This window comes from Triticum aestivum, chromosome 2A, assembly GCF_018294505.1.
Source record: "Triticum aestivum cultivar Chinese Spring chromosome 2A, IWGSC CS RefSeq v2.1, whole genome shotgun sequence".
In the NCBI taxonomy this organism is placed as follows: domain Eukaryota; kingdom Viridiplantae; phylum Streptophyta; class Magnoliopsida; order Poales; family Poaceae; genus Triticum; species Triticum aestivum.
In genome coordinates this window covers 82,887,215-82,914,947 of record NC_057797.1, presented here as the reverse complement: position 1 = coordinate 82,914,947, position 27,733 = coordinate 82,887,215, and the positions used below count along the sequence as shown (strand labels likewise).

The 27,733-nt window shown below is 48.6% G+C and overlaps 1 pseudogene; it reads right to left on the bottom strand.

Moving 5' to 3' along the window:
• Positions 1-214: 214 nt before the first annotated feature.
• Positions 215-26,370, bottom strand: LOC123184838 (BTB/POZ and MATH domain-containing protein 2-like; annotated as a pseudogene).
• Positions 26,371-27,733: the final 1,363 nt, after the last annotated feature.

Genomic DNA, 27,733 nt, shown 5'->3' with positions numbered 1-27,733 from the left:
TATCCGCGTGCAATTAATATATTACCTAAATATTAACGTGTGTTGCCTGTGCGCATTTACTAATTTAAAAAAAAAATCAAATTACACGGACGAAACATCGCAAAAAAAATGCAACTCCTACAACTTTTTTGCAAGCCAAAGATTAGGACAAGTGCGTGGAGTAGCTGATGAAGTTTATATTAAAGAAAAAAAAACACGTTGGTACCCCGAGCAACTACAGCTCCAGCCGCACCATCTGCTTCAGGACGACCTCCAGCAGAGCAGAGGGGCAATCTATTTTCTTTTTGACGCCCAACAAATAAGTTATTCAACTATCCCCACCGGGGATCTCATCCGAAATTACATGCAAGATAAAGTCTGGGGGCATATTGGGCCACTCCATACATCGATTACTAGAAACAGCTTCCCTAGCTAAAACATGAGCAGCCTGATACATCTCTCCTTACCCATGCAATCTTCCACTCCTCCCTTGCCTCCATTATCCTCTTGACCTCCTCCACGATCGGCCTCAGAGATGACAGATCATTCTCTTTGCTCCCGATTCTTCCTACTATCTCTTTGCAGTCCGATTCCATGTACACTCTAGGGATATTTTGCGCTGCCGCCAGGATGGCTGCTCGTTGGCAAGCATGGAGTTCTGCTTTCACTAGATCATTGCACCTTGGGAGAAAAGTAGCTAGCACTTGTGATGTACGCTCTGTCATGGTTTCTGAGGACCACCCCAGCTCCCCCGTCCCCCGTCTTTGCCGTCGCTCCATCAACGTTGGCCTTGACCCTTCCCTCTTCTGGAGCTTTCCACTTCTCTGTCGTCCTCGGTTTTCCCGGTTTGCTCCTGCGGCCGTGGATAGACTGCCACTCCACTATTAGGTTAAGAACTCTCCTTGCTATCTCCTCCGCTTCCTCGACCCGCTGTCCATCTCGGGCATTATTTCTTGCTAGCTAAAGGGCATAAACCCCATGTACCATGACTGCTCATTCATCATCCGAAGCTTCAGCAAACCATGACATGAGCCATCTCGACAACGCACCCTGAGGGCTACATGATTTCGGTGGGATCGCCACCGACACCCCAAATTTTGAGTGCATTATCTTCCAGAACTTAACCGAGTGGTAGCAGCCCCAAAATATGTGATAGATTGTCTCCTCTCTTCCGCAAGCAACACAAAAACTCCCGGTTTGATTTTCCTCCTCTGTAGCTCTGATCCCACCACAATATCGTTTCTTATGACTCGCCACATATGTGTTTTAACTTTCCCAGGTGCCACCGTGTCCCATAGACACATCCAGGATTTGTGGTCCGCCACCGTCGAGGAAGATTCTGGCCTCCCTGACGCGCTCGTTTCTGACTCATGCGAAGGTGATAGGCCGATCTAACCGAGAAATCCCCATTCTTGGTGTACTTCCACGCCTGATAGTCCTCTGTCTCAGCGCCTCCCACTGGAATTTGTAATATTTCCCGAGCCTCGTCCGCGCAAACATGGTCTGTACCATGTTCACATTCCAAGATACTCCATCCGGCTCCAACAAGTCGCTGACTCGCACTATCCCTGGGATGTAGCTTTGCCCAAGTGGCTTTAGGCTACCTTTCCTGGGAATCCAGTTATCGTGGTGGATTTTTATGTTAGTGTCGTCTCCAATTCTCCATATGAGGCCATCCAGTAACAAGTTCCTCCCGTGTAAGATGCTTCTATATGTGTAAGAACCCTCCCTGGGCAGGTTGCATTTAGTATTGATCCTTCTGGGTAGTATCGTGCTTTCAAAACCCTAGCACACAGTGAAGACGACACTTGAAAGAGACACCAAGATTGCTTTGCAAGCAAGGCTTGGTTGAAAGCCTCCGGGTCGCGAAACCCTAGGCCCCTTCATGCTTTCTCGTGCACATTTTATCCCATGCGATCCAATGAACCTTCTTTTGTCCATTTGCTTCACCCCACCAGAAGTTTGACGAAATAGATGACAGATTCCCGCACATTTTCTTTGTGAGTTGGAAGCAGCTCATGGTAAAAGTTGGTGTTGATTGGAGGCCGGATTTAACAAGCACCTTTCTAGCCATCTTTGATAGTCCTCGTCCTTTCCATCCTGATACTTTCCCTCTTGCTCTCTCCTTGACATATTTGAAAGTTCCATCCTGCGAGCTCCCTACCACTGTAGGTAACCCCAAATACCGCTCACTCAACGCCTCCTCCTTAATGCCCATCACCTTCTTTATCTCTTCTTTTGTAGTATCCTCCTTTCCTTTCCCGAAGAAAATTGAGGACTTATGGAAGTTCACCTTCTGCCCGGACGCAGCTTCATACTGCTGCAGAATAGTCCGGAGTGCTTCAAAGTTATTCCTAGAACCTTCCACAAATACCACACCGTCATCAGCAAAGAGTAAATGGGTAACGATTGGCCCGTTGGTACCGAACGAAACCCCTTTGATAACAGCCTCCTCCTGCGCCTTCTTTAATAGTGCCGAGAAACCCTCCACGCAGAAGAGAAAGAGGTACAGGGATAGGGGGTCCCCCTGTCTCAGTCCTCTGGACGGGATAAAACTATGAGATAAACTCCCGTTGAGCTTGACAGAGAAAGTAGGAGATTTAACGCAGCGCATAACCATCTCCGTCCAGTGACAGGAGAAGCCCAACTTCAGTAGCATTTGCTCTAGAAAATCCCACTCAACTCTGTCATAAGCCTTCATCATATCTAACTTGACCGCACACAATGGCTTCTTCCGTTTCCTTTTCCTGATCGCATGAACACACTCGTAGGCTACAAGCACGTTGTCTGTTATTAGTCTGCCAGGCACAAACACACTCTGCTCTTCTGAGATCATGAAAGGCAGCACCACTTTCAGGCGATTGGCCAGTTCCTTTGCCGCTATCTTATACAACACATTACAAAGGCTAATGGGTCGGAATTGAGAAAGTAACTCCGGTGAGTTTACCTTCGGAATCATAACAATGATCATGTCATTAGAACTATTTGGGACCGCTTTTCCCTCCAAAAACTCTCTGACTGCTGCACACACATCCTCCTTCACCAACTCCCAGTGGCGTTGGTAAAACATGGCAGGTAGGCCATCCGGCCCCAGTGCCTTGGTTGGCCCCAGCTGAAAAAGAGCAGCGCGTATCTCCTCGTCAGAGAAAGGTGTTGTTAGTTTTGCATTCATCTCCTCAGTGACAAGTCCCTGTATGTGTTACAGAACATTTTCTTTGTGATGTGATCCTTCAGAGGGGAAAAGACGCTCATAGAACTATGCAGCCATCGCGCGCATCCCTTCATCATCGGTGCACTTCGTCCCGTCATCCCTCCTCAATGCTTTGACTGTGATCTTTCGTTTGCGATGCGAAGCGCGATTTTGAAAGTATTTTGTGTTCTGATCTCCTTCCGTCAGCCAGTCCACTCTCGACTGTTGCTTGTGGTACACTTCTTCCCTCTCATAGAGCTCATGGCGCTGATCTTCAATGTCTTTTATTTCCTGTCGGTAGCCCGTCCGAGAAGCTCGCTCCTTTGCGTCCACTAACTACCCCTTTAGGTGGCCAATATGTTTTTAATCGACCCAAAAACCTTTCGACTCCACTCTTGCATGGCTTTGGTCGCTTCCTTGAGCCTGCTACATGCTGCCACCAACTTCTCGCCCTGCTGATTGGTTGTGAGGGCAGCAGCCCATGCAATAGCCACCATCCCATCGTAACCATCATGTCGGGCCCATGCAGCCTCATAGATAAAAGGCCGCTGTCCCTTGGCATGCGCCTCGGCCAGTGCCGTCGACGCCTTAATGATCAGCGCTTGGTGATCGGATTCTTCCTTCATCACACGCTGAACTTCTACCGCCGGGAACAACTCGGCAAAATCAGCGTTAGAAGTCGCCCGGTCCAACCGAACTTGAATGTTCTCTTCCATATCTCGCTTGTTATCCCATGTGAATGGGTATCCCGAGAACCCAAGATCCCAAGTGTAACGCCCTCGATGCGGCTATATCTCCCACGTGTCGAAGCATGACTTAGAGGCATAACCGCATTGAAAGCAATGTCGCAAGTGGGGTAATATTCACAACAACCCATGTAATACAATAAGGGAATAAGAGTAACATAGTTGGCTTACACTCGCCACATCACACAAATAACATAAATAACATTACATTCATCCAATTACACTCAAGGTCCGACTACGGAACCAAAATGAAGAACAACCCCCAAATGCGACAAAGTCCCCGATCGCCCCAACTGGGCACCACTACTGATCATCTGGGAAAGACACGTAGTAACGACGAGAGTCTTCATCGAACTCCCACTTGAGCTCGGTCATATCGTCTGGAGCGGTATCATCGGTCCCTGCATCTGGTTTTGGAAGTAATCTGTGAGTCACGGGGACTCAGCAATCTCACACCCTCGCAATCAAGACTATTTAAGCTTATAGGTAAGGCAAAGGTATGATGTGGAGCTACAGCAAGCGACTAGCATATATGGTGGCTAACATACGCAAATGAGAGCGAGAAGAGAAGGCAAAAGCATGGTCGAACAACTATGATCAAGAAGTGATCCTAGAACAACCTACGTCAAGCATTACTCCAACACTGTGTTCACTTCCCGGACTCTGCCGAGAAGAGACCATCACGGTTAGACACGCGGTTGGTGTATTTTAGTTAAGTTAAGTTTCAGGTTATCTACAATTGGACATTAACAAATTCCCATCTGCCCATAACCGCGGGCACGGCTTTCGAAAGTTCAAATCCCTGTAGGGAAGTCCCAACTTAGCCCATCACAAGCTCTCACGGTCAACAAAGGATATTCCTTCTCCCAAGACAATTCGATCAGACTCGACATCCCTGTTACAAGACATCCTCGACAATGGTAAAAAAAAGTCCAGCAACACCACCCGAATGTGCCGACAAATCCCGATAGGAGCTGCACATATCTCGTTCTCAGGGCACGCCGGATAAGCAATCCGTACAACTAAAACTAGCCTTCGAGTTTCCCCGAGGTGGCGCTGCAAGGGGCTCTAGTTTGGACCAACACTCAGAGGAGCACTAGCCCGGGGGGTTTAATAAAGATGACCCTTGGGCTCCGGAAACCCAAGGAAAAAAGAGGCTAGGTGGCGAATGGTAAAACCAATGTTGGGCATTGCTGGAGGAGTTTTATTCAAGGCGAACTGTCAAAGGGGTTCCCATTATAACCCAACCGTGTAAGGAACGCAAAATCTGGGAACATAACACCAATATGACGGAAACTAGGGCGGCAAGATGTAACACCCCAAAAATTTAACCAGGTTTTTGTTATTAAAATTTTGCCAAGAGTCTAAAAATTTTGTCTACAAGAATATCCCTGTTGATTTCAAAACTTTTATTTTAATATTAAGGAGTTTTTCCCAAGTGGATCCTTCCAAAACATATTGGACTTATTTTCCCTCTCATTTAAAAACATCTTTCAATCAGGAGATTTATTTATTAAATTATTTCACTCTGAGCTTTATTCCTTAAAATGACCTTCTTTAAGTTTTGGAGCTCTTTTTGAACTGCAACCATTTGATATATTATTCTAAAAATCCAACCAAAGTTTGGAGATATCATATGATGTCTCTAAATCACTTTTGTGCAATAATGTATTTCATTCATTGGATAATTTGAGCTCTGCATCAATTTTTCCTTCTCTGGTCCAGAGTGCATTTTGCACTACAACCCTTTTAAATAATTCTTTCTAACCTCCACCAAAATTATGGGATATTGGTAGTAGCATACGATTCAACATTATGCAAAAACCTAGTGCTGTTCTTTGAAAATTTTGAGTCAATCATCCTCTTTTTCATTCTGATCCAGCCTTGTGATTTCTACTGCAACCCTATTTAATTTTGCTCCAAAGATCTTGTGTTTTCTCCTACTTGTAGACAGCCCTACCAAACCCCTAAATCCAGGAGCATGCACCCATTGGATTAATTTTGGTTCATGAAATAATGTCATTTATTTCCTGTCCAGAATTGAAGTTTTGTAAAACTTGCACAAACAAGTTTCTCCTTTTGCCAAACTAACCCTACCACTCTCTCTTGCATCTAAGGAGACACTGATCTGGAGTTTTTGACCACTCCAAGACTTGCCTAAGTGCCCTTGGCATTTTGTCAAACACCTTATGGGCATGATCTGTTTTGGCATGAATTTTTGGTTTGCACTGTGAACCTGATCCCCTGACCAAACCAGCTTGTCCACTGATCCCCTTGCAAGCCCAAACCTAGACCTGCTAACCCCCAGCTCCAACCGAGCCACCTAGCATGCCATGGCATTTCGCCGAGCATCTGGTGGGCGTGCGCTGGGCGCGCCCAGAGCGCGCAAATTGCAGCCGCGCACACGAGCCGCCGCGTCACGCCCCTGTCTTGGCCCACACGGCAGGACCTCGCCACGCACTCCCCGCCTCGCCACAACACGACAGCCCGCCCTGGCGCCCTACAGCGCCACCGCCAGAGCACTTTTGGCGGCACGCCGGCGTCGGCAGTGTGCCTCTGCCACGGGCAGCACCGCCCTAGCCTCTCCCGCTCGCCACCTGGCCCCTGGAGCAGTGCGAGCTCATCCGCAAGCGTGTCTGCTAGCCCTCGTCGCTGCCACGTCGCCCTAGCTACAGAGAGGCGGTTCACCAGAGAGCTTATCCACGGCCGCCGCGGAACCGCCTTGCCTTGCCTATATAAGGACCCCCGAACTCATCCGAGCACGCATGCAACCTCAGTCCACCTCCCCAGTTTCCCCATGGCAGCCAATCGACCTGAGGAGGTCGTCTTCTTCATCTCCGGCAACTCCTGCCGCCGCCACTGTCCCGTCCATTCCAGCACCACCAGGGCCTCTCCCTCCCATTTCTCTTCACCAAGAACACCTCCTTCCTTCCAGGAACCCAACCCCCTACTTGATTTTGATCGGGAGCCATCGCCGCCACAAAATCACTTTGTCACCGAAGCCCCCTCCGCCACGGAGCTCGCCGCCGGCGACTCCCTCCACCCCCGGCGACCCTGCGACCACCGGAAGGACCGTCTAGGAGTGGCGGATCCATCCCTGCGCTCAGATGCCCGCGAAGAAACGCCGTTCGCCGGCAACGATCGCCGGACGCCCCGCCTCGGCTCGGGACAGAGGAAGAGGAGGGAGAAGACTAGTCAAACCTGACTGGTGGGCCCCCTGGACCCACTGTCAGCGACCCCGCACCTGTCCACGTGGGATTAAGTGGAAGCGTAAACTCCCCAGATTTTTGAAGAGAGGAGAAATGTTTCAAGTTTTGGAGTGCACCCTGCCTTTCCACACATTGAAGGCAAGCATTCTGAACCCCGGCATAATATTTTTGTGTGTTCGATGACACGTTCATAACATCACCTCACTTTGGAGAAACTTGTTATTTCATGTGATATGATCATATGCATGGGTGCATGTTATTGATTTCCATGCTGTTGGAAATGGACACACTTGTGATGATAATCACCCTCATGTGCCTTGCATGCATACCGGCAGGAACCCGGGAAAACCTCTGCCTTGGGTAGGCATGAGTTTGTCGCCGGTCTCCGTCGGGACGGTTATGTCTGGTATGGCATTGCAAGGTGATATGAGCGGTGACTCTGTTGGTTGAAATATATTCGTCATGCTAATCATGCAGGGAATACTTAAACCTCCTGAGTCGACCGTAGATCGAGTCTTGTGCCAGTAACCCCCATACTTGTTTCGTACTACCACTCGTCTCTACAGCAAGTAGAGTACGGTTCAGTAAGTTGTCAACCTCTTTCTAGCATACACCGTACAGAGAGGCCATGGTGGAAGATACCGGTTATAGCTGGTAGGCAGGCCACCTGGTCCGGGGGCATGGGTGTTTCCGGTTGGGATCGAGAGGGAAGGCCACCCCTTAGAGCGCGCGATATAAATTTGATCCCATGCTACGCGAGGTTGTAGCCTCCCCACTTAGAGTTTGCTTAACAGGTGTCGTGGGTGATTCCAGACACGTGTGAGATAAGCTGGTGTGTGCAAGTTAGGTGTGTTTTCAACAAAAAGACCGTAGACGGAATTAGTCCCGATGGACTAAAGAAATCCGTTACTCGTGGGTAAAGAGTACACCCTCTGCAGAGATTAAACCTATTCGAATAGCCGTGTCCAGGGTTAAGGATTACAGTCTGGGATGGGTCAAGTGTCGGTCTTAGTGTCGGTCTTCGGAGGTGAAACTGTTAACCAGAACTGGAACTACTACCTGTGACTTGTGATAATTATGATTATTATTATCATTGACTAACCCGTGATATTATTGTTATTATCGAGTATCTCTGGGATGGTTCTACCTCCGGGATATTCACTATGATTGTTTATTTTAAAGCCCTTTATGTGGTGTCGCTCAGACGCCCGACTGTGGCATTTCTTTTAAAGCCCTTTATGTGGTGTCGCTAAGACGCCCGACTGTGGCATTTCTTTTAAAGCCCTTTATGTGGTGTCGCTCAGACGCCCAACTGTGGCATTTCTTTTAAAGCCCTTTATGTGGTGTCGCTCAGACGCCCGACTGTGGCATTTCTTTTAAAGCCCTTTATGTGGTGTCGCTAAGATGCCCGACTGTGGCATTTCTTTTAAAGCCCTTTTATGTGGTGTCGCTCAGACGCCCGACTGTGGCATTTCTTTTAAAGCCCTTTATGTGGTGTCGCTCAGACGCCCGACTGTGGCATTTCTTTTAAAGCCCTTTATGTGGTGTCGCTAAGACGCCCGACTGTGGCTTTGCTTGTTATTTATTTCATAAATTTTAATACTACTATGTTATTGCAATTTTATAAATAACTTGCTTGCACGCATCAGAGATTTATTTATCTTTTGTGACTGACGTCATGAGCATAAAATATTTTCAGCACATCATTATTATATTATACCTGTGTTCATAATGTTTGCGAGTACATTCAAAGTACTCACTGGCTTGTCCCTGGCTATTGTCTTGGCCAGATTTTCTTGCACGAAGAGGAGCGACGCGATGACAGCCCCGGAACCTAAGCAATGGAGATAGCAGCCTCGCGAAGATAGGAGTTAACCTGGTCAGCTGTTCCCGTGGGAAATGGAGCCCCATAGACACTGATGTTTCACAACCCGCTTCCGCCATCAACCACTAGAAACCATTTGTTGTACTCACAGGCCAGAATGGCCTTGTACTACATATTTTGTTTTCTGCTTGGAATTTCTGTATCAAGTTGGAGCCTCATCAGCTAACAGTAATCCTGGGGCTGATGAGCATGACGGTCTTTTCAGGAAATTTATTACCCGGAAAACCGGTCGTGACAGACTTGGTATCAGAGCCAGGCTGACCATTGGCTAATCCTATCTTAGCCAGGTCGAAAAACTTAGGCAAACCAACCCACTAGACCTTAGCCAAACCCCAGCCAAGCTTCTCGTGCAAGATAGCCACACAGTAATCCCGACACTTTTGGCAGTCGGTGCCCAACCTATCAGCCTAGCCTGTCGATCGCACACCAGTGACCGATGGCAAAAATGTCTCATTCGCAAGCGTGCGAAGGAAGACTCCGTTCCCTTTGCTATAAAAAGGGCACGCTAGCCTCAACCCAGCACAGCACAGTCTCTTCCCCAACCTAGCCACAATGCCTGGCCCCATAGTGCACAACGAGACCACAGCAACCAACCTTGGAGGTTTTGTGACCATCCTCGCAAACCTCACCCGTCGTGCCTATGCGTTAGAGGAGCCACCAGAATATGTTGTGTACCAAGGACCCATGAGCGGCGAAGACCGTCAATTCTGGGCCACTGTACACATCTACGGTAGGGGTCTAGCACCCGAGCACCCCTACAGGTTCACCGGAAGAACAACTTCCTTTGAGCCACAAGCCATACAACTAGCTGCTCGAGAGGCTATAGTTCATCTCAGGCACTTGTCGCCCAGAGTTAACTGTCGCTCGTTCCACTACTACCCCAGACGTGAAGGGTATGGTAGACCACCCCAAGTTGCCAACGGAGATCACGAGACAGATCCTGCATTGTTGCACCTGGTGCGCTATGTAAGTGCACTAGAGGAACTGTGCGATCAAATCACTATTGATTTAATTGCAGCTCGTGGAGAGCTGGTTCGTCGAGCCCCGACGAGAGAAGAAAACGAGCCCAATGCCGACAACCCAGTCGTGCTGTTTGGACAACCGATCGAGACCCCGAGATTAGCTCCAGCCACCAACCGAGATGCTTTGATGACCCCAGAAGTGCTTCGTCGCCTTTTGGGAACACACTCCAACGGGATTGTGGCTAACAATCCCCGCGATGGTCATCATCGCTACCCCGACCCTGCAGTTCCTCCGCCATCTCCGACTAATCCCAGCAGTGAGACACGTGGAGAAGCCTCGACATCCACCAGGCACGCCCGTTTAGACATAAACGAGGTAGACTAAGCCGTACGAGTAGTACCGAGTCTCAGTGTATCCTCACTTGGTAATCATGCGACCGTGTATATTAACGCAGCCTGTCGTTGTGCCTCTGTTTTAATGGTAGCCTTGCGTATTTTCTTTGTCAGCGCATAGTTGCACATTTTCCGGGCACAACTACCAAAACCAACCCGACGACAACCACAGTAACACGTCTCTTTATGAGATATGTGTATCTCTGACACTGACCCGACCTTTGGAGCTAAGCTGGCAAATTTATTACCTATCACCACGGTAAAACGAATCCGGCTCCATTGCTATATAAAGGCCACCTTGTGACCTTACCCAGCAACCCTCACCTTGTGCACCACACTCACAACTTTTTTCCTGTCATGCCGAGCCCCAGCATTCATCTGAGAACCCCAGATGCAACTGTTGGGGAACGTAGCAGAAATTCAAATTTTTTTCCTACGAATCACCAAGATCTATCTATGGAGAAACCAGCAACGAGGGGAAGGAGAGTGCATCTACATACCCTTGTAGATCGCTAAGCGGAAGCGTTCAAGTGAACGAGGTTGATGGAGTCGTACTCGTCGTGATTCAGATCACCGGAGATCCTAGTGCCGAACGGACGGCACCTCCGCGTTCAACACACGTACAGCCCGATGACGTCTCCCACGCCTTGATCCAGCAAGGAGAGAGGGAGAGGTTGAGGAAGACTCCATCCAGCAGCAGCACAACGACGTGGTGGTGATGGAGGAGCGTGGCAATCCTGCAGGGCTTTGCCAAGCACCTACGGGAGAGGAGGAGGTGTCACGGGAGGGAGGGAGGCGCCAGGGACTCAGGTATGGATGCCCTCCCTCCCCTCCACTATATATAGGGGCAAGGGAGAGGGGGAAGGCGCAGCCTTGCCCCTTCCTCCAAGGAAGGGGTGCGGCCAAGAGGGGGGGAGGAGTCCATCCTCCCCTAGGCACCTCGGAGGTGCCTTCCCCCTTGAGGACTCTTCCCTCCCCAAGTTTCCTTGGCGCATGGGCCTCTTGGGGCTGGTGCCCTTGGCCCATATAGTCCAAGGCGCACCCCCTACAGCCCATGTGCCCCCCGGGGCTGGTGGACCCCCCGGTGGACCCCCGGACCCCTTTCGGCACTCCCGGTACAATACCGATAAAGTGCGAAACTTTTCCGGCGACCAAAACAGGACTTCCCATATATAAATCTTTACCTCCGGACCATTCCGGAACTCCTCGTGACGTCCGGAATCTCATCCGGGACTCCGAAAAACATTCGGTAACCACATACAAGCTTCCTTTATAACCCTAGCGTCATCGAACCTTAAGTGTGTAGACCCTACGGGTTCGGGAACCATGCAGACATGACCGAGACGTTCTCTGGTCAATAACCAACAGCGGGATCTGGATACCCATGTTGGCTCCCACATGTTCCACGATGATCTCATCGGATGAACCACGATGTCAAGGACTTAATCAATCCCGTATGCAACTCCCTTTGTCTAGCGGTATTTTACTTGCCCGAGATTCGATCGTCGGTATACCGATACCTTGTTCAATCTCGTTACCGGCAAGTCTCTTTACTCGTTCCATAACACATCATCCCGTGATCAACCCCTTGGTCACATTGTGCACATTATGATGATGTCCTACCGAGTGGGCCCAGAGATACCTCTCCGTTTACACGGAGTGACAAATCCCAGTCTCGATTCGTGCCAACCCAACAGACACTTTCGGAGATACCTGTAATGCACCTTTATAGCCACCCAGTTATGTTGTGACGTTTGGTACACCCAAAGCATTCCTACGGTATCCGGGAGTTGCACAATCTCATGGTCTAAGGAAAAGAGACTTGACATTAGAAAAGCTTTAGCATACGAACTACACGATCTGTGCTAGGCTTAGGATTGGGTCTTGTCCATCACATCATTCTCCTAATGATGTGATCCCGTTATCAACGACATCCAATGTCCATAGCCAGGAAACCATGACTATCTGTTGATCACAACGAGCTAGTCAACTAGAGGCTCACTAGGGACATATTGTGGTCTATGTATTCACACGTGTATTACGATTTCCGGATAATACAGTTATAGCATGAATAAAAGACTATTATCATGAATAAAGAAATATAATAATAACACTTTTATTATTGCCTCTAGGGCATATTTCCAACAGTCTCCCACTTGCACTAGAGTCAATAATCTAGTTCACATCACCATGTGATTAACACTGACAGGTCACATCACCATGTGACCAACATCCAAAGAGTTTACTAGTGTCATTAAACTAGTTCACATCATCATGTGATTAAGACTCAATGAGTTCTGGGGTTTGATCATGTTCTACTTGTGAGAGAGGTTTTAGTCAACGGATCTGTAACATTCAGATCCGTATGTACTTCGCAAATTTCTAGGTCATATTGTAAATGCTGCTTCCACGCTCCACTTGGAGCTATTCCAAATGGTTGCTCCACTATACGTATCCGGTTTGCTACTCAGCGTCATTCGGATAGGTGTTAAAGCTTGCATCAACGTAACCCTTTACGCCGAACTCTTTATCACCTCCATAATCGAGAAACATATCCTTATTCCTCTAAGGATAACTTTGACCGCTATCTGATGATCCACTCCTTGATCACCTTTGTACTCTCTTGCCAGACATGTGGCAAGGCACACATCAGGTGCGGTACTTAGCATAGCATACTGTAGAGCCTACGTCTAAAGCATAGGGGACGACCTTCGTCCTTTCTCTCTTTTCTGCCGAGGTCGAGCTTTAAGTCTTAACTTCGTACCTTACAACTCAGGCAAGAACTTCTTCTTTGACTGATCCATCTTGAACACCTTCAAGATCATGTCAAGGTATGTGCTCATTTGAAAGTATTATTAAGCAGTTTGATCTATCCTTATAGATCTTGATGCTCAATGTTCAAGTAGCTTAATCCAGGTTTTCTATTGAAAAACACCTTTCAAATAACCCTATATGCTTTCTAGAAAATCATTTCTGATCATCAACATGTCAACAACATATACTCATCAGAAATTCTATAGTGCTCCCACTCACTTCTTTGGAAATACAAGTTTCTCATAAACTTTGTATAAACCCAAAATCTTTGATCATCTTATCAAAGTGCACATTCCAACTCCGAGATGCTTACTCCAGTCCATGGAAGGATAGCTAGAGCTAGCATACCTTTTAGCATCCTTAGGATCGACAAAACCTTTATGATTGTATTACATACAACCTTTCCTTACGAAAACTGGTAAGGAAACTCGTTTTGACATCCATCTGCCAGATTTCATAAATGCAGCTAATGCTAACATGAATCCGACGGACTTAAGCATCGCTACGGATGGGAAAATCTCATCGTAGTCAACTCCTTGAACTTGTGAAAAAACTCTTCGCCACAAGTCGAGCTTCATAGACGGTGACATTACCGTCCACGTCCGTCTTCTTCTTAAAGATCCATTTATCTTAATGGCTTGCCGATCATTGGGTAAGTCCACCAAAGTCCATGCTTTGTTCTGATACATGGATCCTATCTCGGATTTCATGGTTTCTTAACCATTTGTTAGAATTTGGGCCCACCATCGCTTCTCCATAGCTCGTAGGTTCATTGTTGTCTAGCAACATGACCTTCAAGACAGGATTACTGTACCACTCTGAAGTAGTACGTATCCTTGTCACCCTACGAGGTACGGCAGTGACTTGATCCGAAACTTCATGATCACTATCATAAGCTTCTACTTCAATTGGTGTAGGTGCCACATGAACAACTTCCTGTGCCCTGATACACACTGGTTGAAATGATGGTTCAATAACCATATCAAGTCTCCACCATCCTCCCACTCAACTCTTTCGAGAGAAACCTTTCCTCGAGAAAGGACCCGATTCAAGAAACAATCCATATTGCTTTCGGATCTGAATTAGGAGGTATACCCAATTGTTTTGGGTGTCCTATGAAGATGCATTTTATCCGCTTTGGGTTCGAGCTTATCAATCCTGAAACTTTTTCACATAAGCGTCGCAGCCCCAAACCTTTAAGAAACGACAACTTAGGTTTCTCTAAACCATAATTCATACGGTGTCATCTCAACGGAATTACGTGGTGCCCTATTTAAAGTGAATGTGGTTGTCTCTAATGCCTAACCCATGAATAATAGTGGTAATTCGATAAGAGACATCATGGTACGCACCATATCCGATAGGGTGCAACTATGATGTTCGGACACACCATCACACTATGGTGTTCCAGGCGGTATTAATTGCGAAACAATTTCCACAATGTCTTAATTGTGTGCCAAAACTCGTAACTCAGATATTCATCTCTATGATCATATCATAGACATTTTATCCTCTTGTCACAATGATCTTCTACTTCACTCTGAAATTACTTGAACCATTCAATAATTCAGACTTGTGTTTCATCAAGTAAATATTCTCAACATCTACTCGAATCATCTGTGAAGTAAGAACATAACGATATTCACTGCATGCCTCAGCACTCATTGGACTGCACACATCAAAAGGTGTTACTTCCAACAAGTTGCTATCTTGTTCCATTTTACTGAAACCGAGGCTTTTCAGTCATCTTGCCTATGTGGTATGATTTGCATATCTCAAGTGATTCAAAATCAAGTGAGTCCAAACGATCCATCTGCATGGAGTTTCTTCATGCGTATACACCAATAGACATGGTTCGCATGTCTCAAACTTTTCAAAAATGAGTGAGTCCAAAGATCCATCAACATGGAGCTTCTTCATGCGTTTTATACCAATATGACTTACAACTTTTTTCCTGTCATGCCGGCTCACCTTGTGCACCACACTCAGTACAACTTCAAACGAATCCGGCTCCATTGCTATATAAAGACCACCTTGTGACCTTACCCAGCAACCCTCACCTTGTGCACCACACTCACAACTTTTTTCCTGTCATGCCGAGCCCCAGCATTCATCTGAGAACCCCAGATGCAACCCCAGGTAGCTTTGTCAAAATATTGTGGGATTTTACCCGCAATACCATGGGTTCTACCCAGCCACCTCAGTACAAACTGTTCAAATCAAGGATCACCCCATCCACCTCGGAATATTGGGCAGCAGTACACATTCCTCCTGTAGACCCCAACCAAGATCCAACAGAAGTTTCCTTCGTGGGGAAATCTATGCCAACCCCACACCTGGCCATAGAAGCTGCTGCGAAAGAAGCGATTGCTCGTCTTCGATCCGCAGTACCCTATGCCCGCGAACGAGGATATTATTACTTTCCGAGCCGTGCAGCACCCGGAGAAGTAACGTCTTTTCCCGGTGGGCGTATTGAGAGAGACCCAGTTCTGGCCAACCTTGTCCAGTACGTCAACACTCAAGAACGTTTAACCCAACGTGTGATGGGTTATCTTCAGAGCCTCGTAGATTTAAATTCTCAGATCGCCATCGGCAGACCACTGAGGCCCGACCCGGAGAGACGCATACATCGACTGGTCAATCCACTTCCTCTGATAGAAGAGGAGTGTATCCCTGTACCAGAGACATTTTCTAGGGACCCCGTCAAGTTACCGTTTTCATTTTAGATGTCACTACTGTATTTGTTTTTGCAGCATTTATATTTGCGTGTATCTTATGCATGGTACCCCAAATTTGTGCGACGAGTCGAGTATTTAGTTTCTACTGGTATGAGTAATTTTTCTTCGTGATTAACTTGTGTAACCGCGAAAAATCCTAGTATGAGTTTTCTTTTTACTGAATTGCTGCATCATTCATCCCACACTACATGGATTATTTTTATTCACGCAGCACCACGGCAGCAGTCTCACAACCGCTCGAACGCATATGGAACTTTTGTTTTTCACAACGGCTCTTAGAAAATCTCGAGGACGAGATTTTTCTTAAGGGGGGTAGTATTGTAACACCCCAAAAATTTAACCAGGTTTTTGTTATTAAAATTTTGCCAAGAGTCTAAATTTTTTGTCTACAAGAATATCCCTGTTGATTTCAAAACTTTTATTTTAATATTAAGGAGTTTTTCCCAAGTGGATCCTTCCAAAACATATTGGACTTATTTTCCCTCTCATTTAAAAACATCTTTCAATCAGGAGATTTATTTATTAAATTATTTCACTCTGAGCTTTATTCCTTAAAATGACCTTCTTTAAGTTTTGGAGCTCTTTTTGAACTGCAACCATTTGATATATTATTCTAAAAATCCAACCAAAGTTTGGAGATATCATGTGATGTCTCTAAATCACTTTTGTGCAATAATATATTTCATTCATTGGATAATTTGAGCTCTGCATCAATTTTTCCTTCTCTCGTCCAGACTGCATTTTGCACTACAACCCTTTTAAATAATTCTTTCTAACCTCCACCAAAATTATGGGATATTGGTAGTAGCATATGATTCAACATTATGCAAAAACCTAGTGCTGTTCTTTGAAAATTTTGAGTCAATCATCCTCTTTTTCATTCTGGTCCAGCCTTGTGATTTCTACTGCAACCCTATTTAATTTTGCTCCAAAGATCTTGTGTTTTCTCCTACTTGTAGACAGCCCTACCAAACCCCTAAATCCAGGAGCATGCACCCATTGCATTAATTTTGGTTCATGAAGTAATGTCATTTATTTCCTGTCCAGAATTGAAGTTTTGTAAAACTTGCACAAACAAGTTTCTCCTTTTGCCAAACTAACCCTACCACTCTCTCTTGCATCTAAGGAGACACTGATCTGGAGTTTTTGACCACTCCAAGACTTGCCTAAGTGCCCTTGGCATTTTGTCAAACACCTTATGGGCATGATCTGTTTTGGCATGAATTTTTGGTTTGCACTGTGAACCTGATCCCCTGACCAAACCAGCTTGTCCACTGACCCCCTTGCAAGCCCAAACCTAGACCCGCTAACCCCCAGCTCCAACCGAGCCACCTAGCATGCCATGGCATTTCGCCGAGCATCTGGTGGGCGTGCGCTGGGCGCGCCCAGAGCGCGCAAATTGCAGCCGCGCATACGAGCCGCCGCGTCGCGCCCCTGTCTTGGCCCACACGGCAGGACCTCGCCACGCACTCCCTGCCTCGCCACAACACGACAGCCCGCCCTGGCGCCCTACAGCGCCACCGCCAGAGCACTTTTGGCGGCACGCCGGCGTCGGCAGTGCGCCTCTGCCACGGGCAGCGCCGCCCAAGCCTCTCCCGCTCGCCACCTGGCCCCTGGAGCAGTGCGAGCTCATCCGCAAGCGTGTCTGCTAGCCCTCGTCGCTGCCACGTCGCCCTAGCTACAGAGAGGCGGTTCGCCGGAGAGCTTATCCACGGCCGCTGCGGAACCGCCTTGCCTCGCCTATATAAGGACCCCCGAACTCATCCGAGCACGCATGCAACCTCAGTCCACCTCCCTAGTTTCCGCATGGCAGCCAATCGACCTGAGGAGGTCGCCTTCTTCATCTCCGGCAACTCCTGCCGCCGCCACTGTCCCGTCCATTCCAGCGCCACCAGGGCCTCTCCCTCCCATTTCTCTTCACCAAGAACACCTCCTTCCTTCTAGGAACCCAACCCCCTACTTGATTTTGATCGGGAGCCATCGCCGCCACAAAATCACTTTGTCACCGAAGCCCCCTCCGCCACGGAGCTCGCCGCCGGCGACTCCCTCCACCCCCGGCGACCCTGCGACCACCGGAAGGACCGCCTAGGAGTGGCGGATCCATCCCTGCGCTCAGATGCGCGCGAAGAAACGCCGTTCGCCGGCGACGATCGCCGGACGCCCCGCCTTGGCTCGGGACAGAGGAAGAGGAGGGAGAAGACTAGTCAAACCTGACTAGTGGGCCCCCTGGACCCACTGTCAGTGACCCCGCACCTGTCCACGTGGGATTAAGTGGAAGCGTAAACTCCCCAGATTTTTGAAGAGAGGAGAAATATTTCAAGTTTTGGAGTGCACCCTGCCTTTCCACACATTGAAGGCAAGCATTCTGAACCCCGGCATAATATTTTTGTGTGTTCGATGACACGTTCATAACATCACCTCACTTTGGAGAAACTTGTTATTTCATGTGATATGATCATATGGATGGGTGCATGTTATTGATTTCCATGCTGTTGGAAATGGACACACTTGTGATGATAATCACCCTCATGTGCCTTGCATGCATACCGGCAGGAACCCGGGAAAACCTCTGCCTTGGGTAGGCATGAGTTTGTCGCCGGTCTCCGTCGGGACGGTTATGTCTGGTATGGCATGGCAAGGTGATATGAGCGGTGACTCTGTTGGTTGAAATATATTCGTCATGCTAATCATGCAGGGAATACTTAAACCTCCTGAGTCGATCGTAGATCGAGTCTTGTGCCAGTAACCCCCATACTTGTTTCGTACTACCACTTGTCTCTACAGCAAGTAGAGTACGGTTCAGTAAGTTGTCAACCTCTTTCTAGCACACACCGTACAGAGAGGCCATGGTGGAAGATACCGGTTGTAGCTGGTAGGCAGGCCACCTGGTCCGGGGGCATGGGTGTTTCCGGTTGGGACCGAGAGGGGAGGCCACCCCTTAGAGCGCGCGATATAAATTTGATCCCATGCTACGCGAGGTTGTAGCCTCCCCACTTAGAGTTTGCTTAATAGGTGTCGTGGGTGATTCCAGACACGTGTGAGATAAGCTAGTGTGTGCAAGTTAGGTGTGTTTTCAACAAAAAGACCGTAGACGGAATTAGTCCCGATGGACTAAAGAAATCTGTTACTCGTGGGTAAAGAGTACACCCTCTGCAGAGATTAAACCTATTCGAATAGCCGTGTCCATGGTTAAGGATTACAGTCTGGGATGGGTCAAGTGTCGGTCTTAGTGTCGGTCTTCGGAGGTGAAACTGTTAACCAGAACTGAAACTACTACCTGTGACTTGTGATAATTATGATTATTATTATCGTTGACTAACCCGTGATATTATTGTTATTATCGAGTATCTCTGGGATGGTTCTACCTCCGGGATATTCACTATGATTGTTTATTTTAAAGCCCTTTATGTGGTGTCGCTCAAACGCCCGATTGTGGCATTTCTTTTAAAGCCCTTTATGTGGTGTCGCTAAGACGCCCGACTGTGGCATTTCTTTTAAAGCCCTTTATGTGGTGTCGCTCAGACGCCCAACTGTGGCATTTCTTTTAAAGCCCTTTATGTGGTGTCACTCAGACGCCCGACTGTGGCATTTCTTTTAAAGCCCTTTATGTGGTGTCGCTAAGACGCCCGACTGTGGCATTTCTTTTAAAGCCCTTTTATGTGGTGTCACTCAGATGCCCGACTGTGGCATTTCTTTTAAAGCCCTTTATGTGGTGTCGCTCAGACGCCCGACTGTGGCATTTCTTTTAAAGCCCGTTATGTGGTGTCGCTAAGACGCCTGACTGTGGCTTTGCTTGTTATTTATTTCATAAATTTTAATACTACTATGTTATTGCAATTTTATAAATAACTTGCTTGCACGCATCAGAGATTTATTTATCTTTTGTGACTGACGTCATGAGCATAAAATATTTTCAGCACATCATTATTATATCATACCTGTGTTCATAATGTTTGCGAGTACATTCAAAGTACTCACTGGCTTGTCCCTGGCTATTGTCTTGGCCAGATTTTCTTGCACGAAGAGGAGCGACGCGATGACAGCCCCGGAACCTAAGCAATGGAGATAGCAGCCTCGTGAAGATAGGAGTTAACCTGGTCAGCTGTTCCCGTGGGAAATGGAGCCCCATAGACACTGATGTTTCACAACCCGCTTCCGCCATCAACCACTAGAAACCATTTGTTGTACTCACAGGCCAGAATGGCCTTGTACTACATATTTTGTTTTCTGCTTGGAATTTCTGTATCAAGTTGGAGCCTCATCAGCTAACAGTAATCCTGGGGCTGATGAGCACGACGGTCTTTTCGGGAAATTTATTACCCGGAAAACCGGTCGTGACACAAGAGTGCCACATAACACTAGGCATATGGCCGAGCCTTCCACCCTTTACCAAGTATATAGGTGCATTAAGATAAACAAGATAATATTATGATATCCCAACAATAAACATGTTCCAAGAAGGAACGATCTCCAAATCTTCACCTGTAACTAGCAACGCTATAAGAGGGGTTGAGCAAAGCGGTAACATAGCCAAACAATGGTTTGCTAGGACATGGTGGGTTAGAGGTTTGACATGGCAATATGGGAGGCATGATAAGCAAGTGGTAGGCATCGTAGCATAGGCATAGCAAAAGAGCGAGCATCTAGCAAGCAAAGATATAAGTGATTTCGAGGGTATGGTCATCTTGTCTGCAAAGTTCTCAAAGTTGCCTTGATCCTCGTAAGCATACTCAACGGGCTCCTCGTTCACGTACTCGTCTCCCATCTCTACCCAAGCAAGAACAACAAGCAAAAGGAACACAATCAACCACGTGCAATGCACACACAACATGATGCAAAACATGGTATGATAAGCGGGATGCGATATGTGATGCATAGGCATGATTTGGAAAGGAATGATTGAACCTGGCCTCAACTTGGAATTCCAAGAGTGCCAGTGGAAAGGTGAGGTGATTTCGGTTAAAATCGATATAAAGATCACCGGAATCGGATGCACGGTCTGGAAATGACAAACAAAACAAATATGGCATCGGTCTGCGATAAATAGCAAGTAACCTTCTAAATGCATCAAGATAGCTAAGCTACTGCACCCAAACATGGCAAAAAAATACATGGCAGGGATCCACTCATGATGCTTGACAAAAGATGAACACTGAGCTACGGCTAATTCACTCAATAGCAGGTTCAAACAAGCATGGCAAAAGTGCAAAAGATAACAGGTTTCAGACTTAGTGAAATTAACAGCATGTCATGAATTTATCATCAGGAAGCAATCTTTAGAGCATGAAAACTACATGCTACAGGAACATATCATGGCAAAGCAAGACATGGCATGATGCTACTCAAAACATACAACAAAAGTCCCTTAGTGACCATAAGCCAAAAGGGATCAGAAAATACAATTGCAAGCATGTGAACATAGCAAAAACATAAACAGATTCAGACTTAGTGAAAAACTGGAGCATGCAAAACAGATAACGAGTAGGCATGTTTACGAGCTCGATGCACTCACTACGAGGCACTGCATGACAAACTAAGCATACACCTAGCAAATAGACATGGCAAAAAGAACATCATAGTACGCATGGATCAACAACAACAAGCTTGGCAAAATTGCAAAACATGTTAACAATCTGCCAGGAACATTTTATAGCAAAAGTAGAGCTCGATTGATTCAAGATACGGTGCTCCATAATTGCAAACAAAGACATGGATGGATAGAGCACAATATTATCAACAAAACATCTTTACTGATCATGCACAAAAGAGGCACGGATCTCTAGGAAACAACATGAACATATGGCATAAAATTAATGACAGGGCAAGGACTTAGTGAAATTCCAAGTCCCTGAAATCAGCATCATTGAGTAAGCTACTTTGCATGCTTGTGCCAGTCACCACAAAGATCACACAAATACATGGCATACACCCCTTTAAAGATGACATGGCATTCTACAAAACACATGTAGAGCTTAGGATAATAGCATGCACACATTAATCATGGCAAAAATGACAAAAGTGCATTTGCTGAAACAGATCTGAAACTATCATCACATAGCCCTTTTCCAACAGCATTTCGGGTATCAAGATGAGCTCAAATGAAAATGATGCAATGAGATGAAATGATGTACTCTTCGAGGCGAACATTTTGATATGCTACACGCATGAATCGGAGCTACGGATGCAGAGTTATGGCATGTGGAAGAATGCAAAATGCTACGGTTTAGGGACGAAAAAGTCAATCGAGAGGGGATCTAGATCTGGATCCAGATCGGGTACTGTAGCAGTCGGCGCGTGAACCGAGGAGATCGCCGGAGTCGAAGCTCGGGTCGTTGGACTTGGGCCGCCGGAGTCGAAGGAGAGGCGGGGAGCTCGCCGGGGCGCGGCGCTGGGGCGGCGAGGGTCGCAGCTGCTGGCGTCGGGCGGCGAGGTCCGCTGGAGTTTGCGACTGGCCGGACCCGGGAGCTCGCCGGCCGAACGAAGAGACGGGGCGACGCGGGCGGTGTACGGGTGAGGGCGGCGTGGAGGCAGGCGGAGATGGGCGGCGGCGCGCGCGGCCGGGCCGCGGGGGCTCTCCCTGGGCCGGGCGGGCCGGCGCGGCGGGGGAGACCCAGCGGGACAGGTGGCGGTCTCTGGTTCGCCGGAGGGAGCGGGGCGGACGTGTCCGACCAAATCGGACACGTCCGGCGGCGAGGGGAGCGGATGTGCTAGAGTTAGGGGGAAGAATGACCCGAAAATTTCGGGGAAGGCCTAGTTTTATAGGTAGAGAGAGCTAGGAAGCTCCAAATGAGGTGCGGTTTTCGGCCACGCGATTGTGATCGAACGGCCTAGATGATGGGAGATATTTAGGTGGGTTTTGGGAAACTTTGGAGGGGTGTTGGGCTGCAACACACACGAGGCCTTTTCGGTCCCTTGGTTAACCGTTGGAGTATCAAACGAAGTCCAAATGGTACGAAACTTGACAGGCGGTCTACCGGTAGTAAACCAAGGCCGCATGACAAGTCTCGGTCCAATCCGAAAAATTTTAACACCCACACACGAAAAGAGGTAGAAAGGGACACCGGAGGACATAGGAGCGCCGGAATGCAAAATGGACAACGGGGAAAATGCTCGAATGCGTGAGACGAACAAGTATGCCAATGCAATGCACATGATGACATGATATGAGATGCATGACAAAGACAAAACACACGGAGACAAAAACCTGACAACGAGGAAAAATAATAACTTAGTGCCAGAAACGGCAAGAGTTGGAGTACAAATAAGGTAAATTACATCCGGGGTGTTACAGCAAGTCCGCAGTCAGACAGGCAGTCCTCAAACATTGCCATCTGGTTCACGTTCCTCGGGTTTCCACCCTATTGTTCACTTTGTCACAACGCTTCATTAAAGTCTCCCGCGCATAACCATGGTAGGTCATCCTGTGCCCTGAGATATCGAAGGACCTCCCACATTTTTTTTCTCTTGTCAACGCATGGTTCCCCATAAATTCCAGTGAATCTAAAAGGAATTCCATCAGCCATAATTTTAGCATCGATGTAATACTGACACCAAGGCCGCACCGTAACATCAACATGATCTCGCCACCAAAGTGCCAATCCTCCACTCTTTCCCTTGTAGTCCACCGCCACACCATGATTGAACCCCAATCTCCATTTTAATGTCTCCATCGCCCCCACTCGTTTCTTCGTTTCCGAAAGAAACACCACCTCTGGGTTGTATGACCTAACCAGGTCCCAAAGTTCGCCAACTGCCGAGTCCAACCCCAATCCTTGGCACTTCCAGGCTAAAATAATCATTGCTCTCGGCGGCCCCGCGCCCTGGCAGGGTCCGCGGTTGCATCATTCATAGTCATACGGTCAAAAACAGAAGCTGTCTTCTGTCGAGTGTCTCGCACAAAGTTGCCCGGTTAATCATATTTTTCTCTGCCCTTCTTTGCTACCCACATTTGTCTTGGCATCCTTTTCCTCGAGTTTGGAGTAGCATTGGGGCTGTTCCCTCTTCTCCCGTACTCCTCCTGATCATGCCGAGGATTCCTAACATAATATCCTCTTCTTCTATGTACGGGGTAGTGGGGTTTATAAGCATAATCCTCATGAGCAGGTCTGTTTGCACCATTCCACTCCATATACATTCTCCTCTCATGTTGCGCTCCTTCCATATCCCTCTTCCTCTGCTACTCCTTTAGCTATTCTCTTAAATCTCTTTCTTTCTTGCGTTCGATCTCGTGCCTGAGATCCCTCTCCTCAGGCCATGTACCTCTAACCCGGTCTTTCTTCAGGCTGTTAATTTCACCCTTGTCCAGTTTTTGCTGCCCACCAGTGCGGGAGCTTTCTGGTTTGTCAAAATCGGCATTCAAGTTATGTTTGGTCGGGATATCTCTCACTCGAGCCGAACTGCCAAACTCCCTAGAATTTCCTTCCGAGTGCGAGCTGGCAAAGCTGTTGCTAGCGTTGGGTTTCCCTTCTTTCACATGGTTTTGGAGCCAGTGCTCCTCCCCGGTGATGCTCTGAGCCAACCTCCCCATTGTGCCGATTTATCAACCGGAGGATTACACCTTCCGTCCACGTGGACTAGCCTCCCACACTCAAAACAAAAGTGAGGAATTTTCTCGTAATGGAAATCAAACACGTACTGTTCTTGTCCTCCGGAGTGGCCTTGAGGAAGAAACTCCGTACCAACGGTTCAAAGATTGAAATTCTTGCCCTAACACGAAGCCGGTTTCCTCTTGTCATCCCATCCTTGTCCACATGCACCTTGATTACCTCCCCTAGCCAGTTGCCGAGGGCTCTGCCAAAGCTCTCCGTCCTCTTCCCCGGTGGTAAGTCTATAACTCTAACCCACACATCTACTTTGTCAAACACCATCTCCAAGGGTCTAATGTTGCTCTCATACTCCTTTACCACCAGGACGTTGAAATCAAACTGCCACGGTCCGCTCGTCATCGCATGCCTCCAATCTCCCTCACTTCCAAAGTGGACCGTGAATATGTTATCGCCCATGTCTCGGAATTAATCTTGCCTCGTGATGAAGACCCCATGCCCTCTGCATAGTTTTTTCCAGCACCGTCTTGTTGAATGGACGTGGTGAGAACGCCTTCCCCACCGCCGACCACTTCATGTTTTTGGGCAAGATCTGATCTGATTCCTCAAAGATGAAACCTTCCGCTTACTTGTCCAAGAGTAGCATCCCTCCCAACCTCGCTGAGAGGCTCGCAGTTGGATCCGGCGTCTTGCACATAGTAGGGGACTTGGAGGATCCCCCACTCACCGTCTTCCCCGGGGTCGCTGCCACCGCCGGGGTTGCCTTTGCCGTCGGAGTCCCTGCCGTTTTCTCCTTCGCCTTCTCTGCCATAGCACCGCTCCGTGGCGATGAGGATAGCACCGGTCTGTGTCGAGAGGAGCGCTGTCGCCACCCCCATCACCAACGTAGACTCGCCACCCCCGCCGCCGAAACCCTAACCTTAACGCTGGGAGAAGATCGCCTGGCGATCGCCTCACAATCGCCTCTTAGCGAATCGATACATGGTGGACCCCCGACTAGTACTCCATCGGCAATCTATTTTCATCTCCTCAAAACCATCGGTAGCCATGAGTGCTTTCAAGTTGCCGGGAAAAAGACATGAACTGCATGCATGCTTCCCTCAGCTCGGGACAACCGTGCCGCTCGGCCAGCACAACGGTCGCCCCCACGGAACTCATCCGGATGCGCTGGCGTAGCGCATCCTCACAGATATGCTTCAGCTCCTCCAGCTTATACATGTCCGCTGCAATGAGCAGCTTCTCAGCTATTGTGTCCGCCGTATCTAGCTGATTCATATCCGGTGTGTTGTTGTAGATGAACTGGAGCAGAGCCTTGCACACATCGACGTCCATGCCGTTGATGCGTAGCACAACAGCGGCGCCCTCGCTGGCCAAGGCGAGCGAGAGATCTGCCTTGAAGACAGGGGATCGGGCCTCGAGCACCCACCGGTGCACCGCCAATGTCTCGCCGCCGACCTCAATCAGCACGTCCGGTTTTTGGTTGTTCGAGACGAGTTTCGCGTGTAAGTCGAAATGTGGTGCCGCCGCCACGGCCTCAGGTTTTGGCGTGGCAACCTCGGTGTGGCCGTCGGTGTGCATCCCAGCTGTGACGGTGACGTCGCACAAAATGGCGAGGTAGTCGTCCTTGACATAGAGATCCTTCTCCTCCTCCAGATTCTCATGTTTTACGAAGTCGGCCCAGCCCCAGGACGGATCGGTGGTATCGGAGAAGAGGCGCACCCCGGAGAATCTAGTCCATGATGGCTTCGCTATGGCGATGGCGTCGCATGTCTTGTTGTGGCTGGCGTGGTTGAGGTAGAGAGAGATGGAGCTGTCATGTTCCTGCCGGTCGCCATATGGATAGCACTCGACACGCCAATTGTGGCCGCCGACGCTGAATGTGCTCGAACTCATCTTCCAGCCCTTGGGCATCGTCCTCCTTGCCTGAGTGTATGTGTCGATCCGGAACACGTGTGACCCGGTCGCCTGCCTCACGCCGGCCGTCGAAGCGGAGAGCTGTTGCCGTCCGGCGCTGCGGAGGGCGGACAAAACCGCAGACATTGACATGGCGCCGGTGGCGGCGGGGGAAGGTCTCGCGATGGAGGAGGAGCTGATCGTGGCTTGCAAGAGAAGGTTCGGTTTAGCCTGAGATAACGGGGGAATCACGACGGAGTTAGTTCGTCAGTAAGATCAACCTTTAAGATCAGTGCCTGGGTTTACCATTTTTGCCCTACAATTTGTTCGCGTATAGGGCAGACCAGGAAAAGGATGCGCGCGTTTTAACAACTTGTTCGCGTGTGCAAAGATATGCAGATCGGGTCGGGTGCCCCGGCCACATTGTTGGAGCATCTCCCTAGCATATCTCGCCATCCGGTAAAATAACCGCCGGTTTACGGGACGGAGCCCATAAAACCAGCCCGATAGACCCCCCCCCCCCCGAATCCGTGAGGCCATTTCCTCCATATCAACAAGATTTTGACAGATTTTGGGGGCTCCCATTTCCTTTGGGGCGGATGCACTTTCGACGGTTTTCGTTCATGCCTCCACTTCCCGTCGCCGCCGCACATCCCGCCCATTCTTGCTGCCCTGCACCGCCCGAAAGCTCTGCCACCACGCGCCAGATCCATTCCACCAAGTTTCGCCATGTGTCAGCGGCCCACACCGCCCGAAAGCTCCGCCATGGATCTGCCCGGACCTTGGCGCATGGCCTTGTAGCATGTGCATCCAGTTGGTTCCGGCGTTGGAATCGATGGGGCTTGCCTGCACGTGTCGGAAGAAGGGGGCGGCGCAGCTTGGCTTCGGCCGGCAGGGAGAAGAAAAGGGCGGCGCGACTCGGCTTTGCTTCGGTCGGCTGCAGAGAAGAAAGGGGCGGTGCGGCTTTGCTTCGGGCGAGGTATGTCCAACACCCGCGGGTTTGTGCTCAATTTGGCTCGGAGTAGGTTCGCGTGAAATTTATGGGCGTTTTGTGTACATTTTGTAGATGGATTGGAGTCCGTCTGCATCGTCTACGTCTGATGATTCGAACATAGACGAGATGATCCTCGACGAGGATGTAGACAACCTAGTGTTGTTGCGTCTCGTGGAAGAAGTTGAGGCGAGGCCAAAGAAAAAGCGGCGTGGATCCACTGTCGACCGGCTATGCCTTCTCTGCAACCGAGCTCTCGGCCACAAGATGCTCATGAAGTACTACTTCACTGAGGTACTGACATATCCTTCTCACCTCTTTCGTAGGCGATATCGAATGCGTAGATCATTTTTCATCCGCATCGTTGAGGCTTGCGAGCAAAATTGCCGT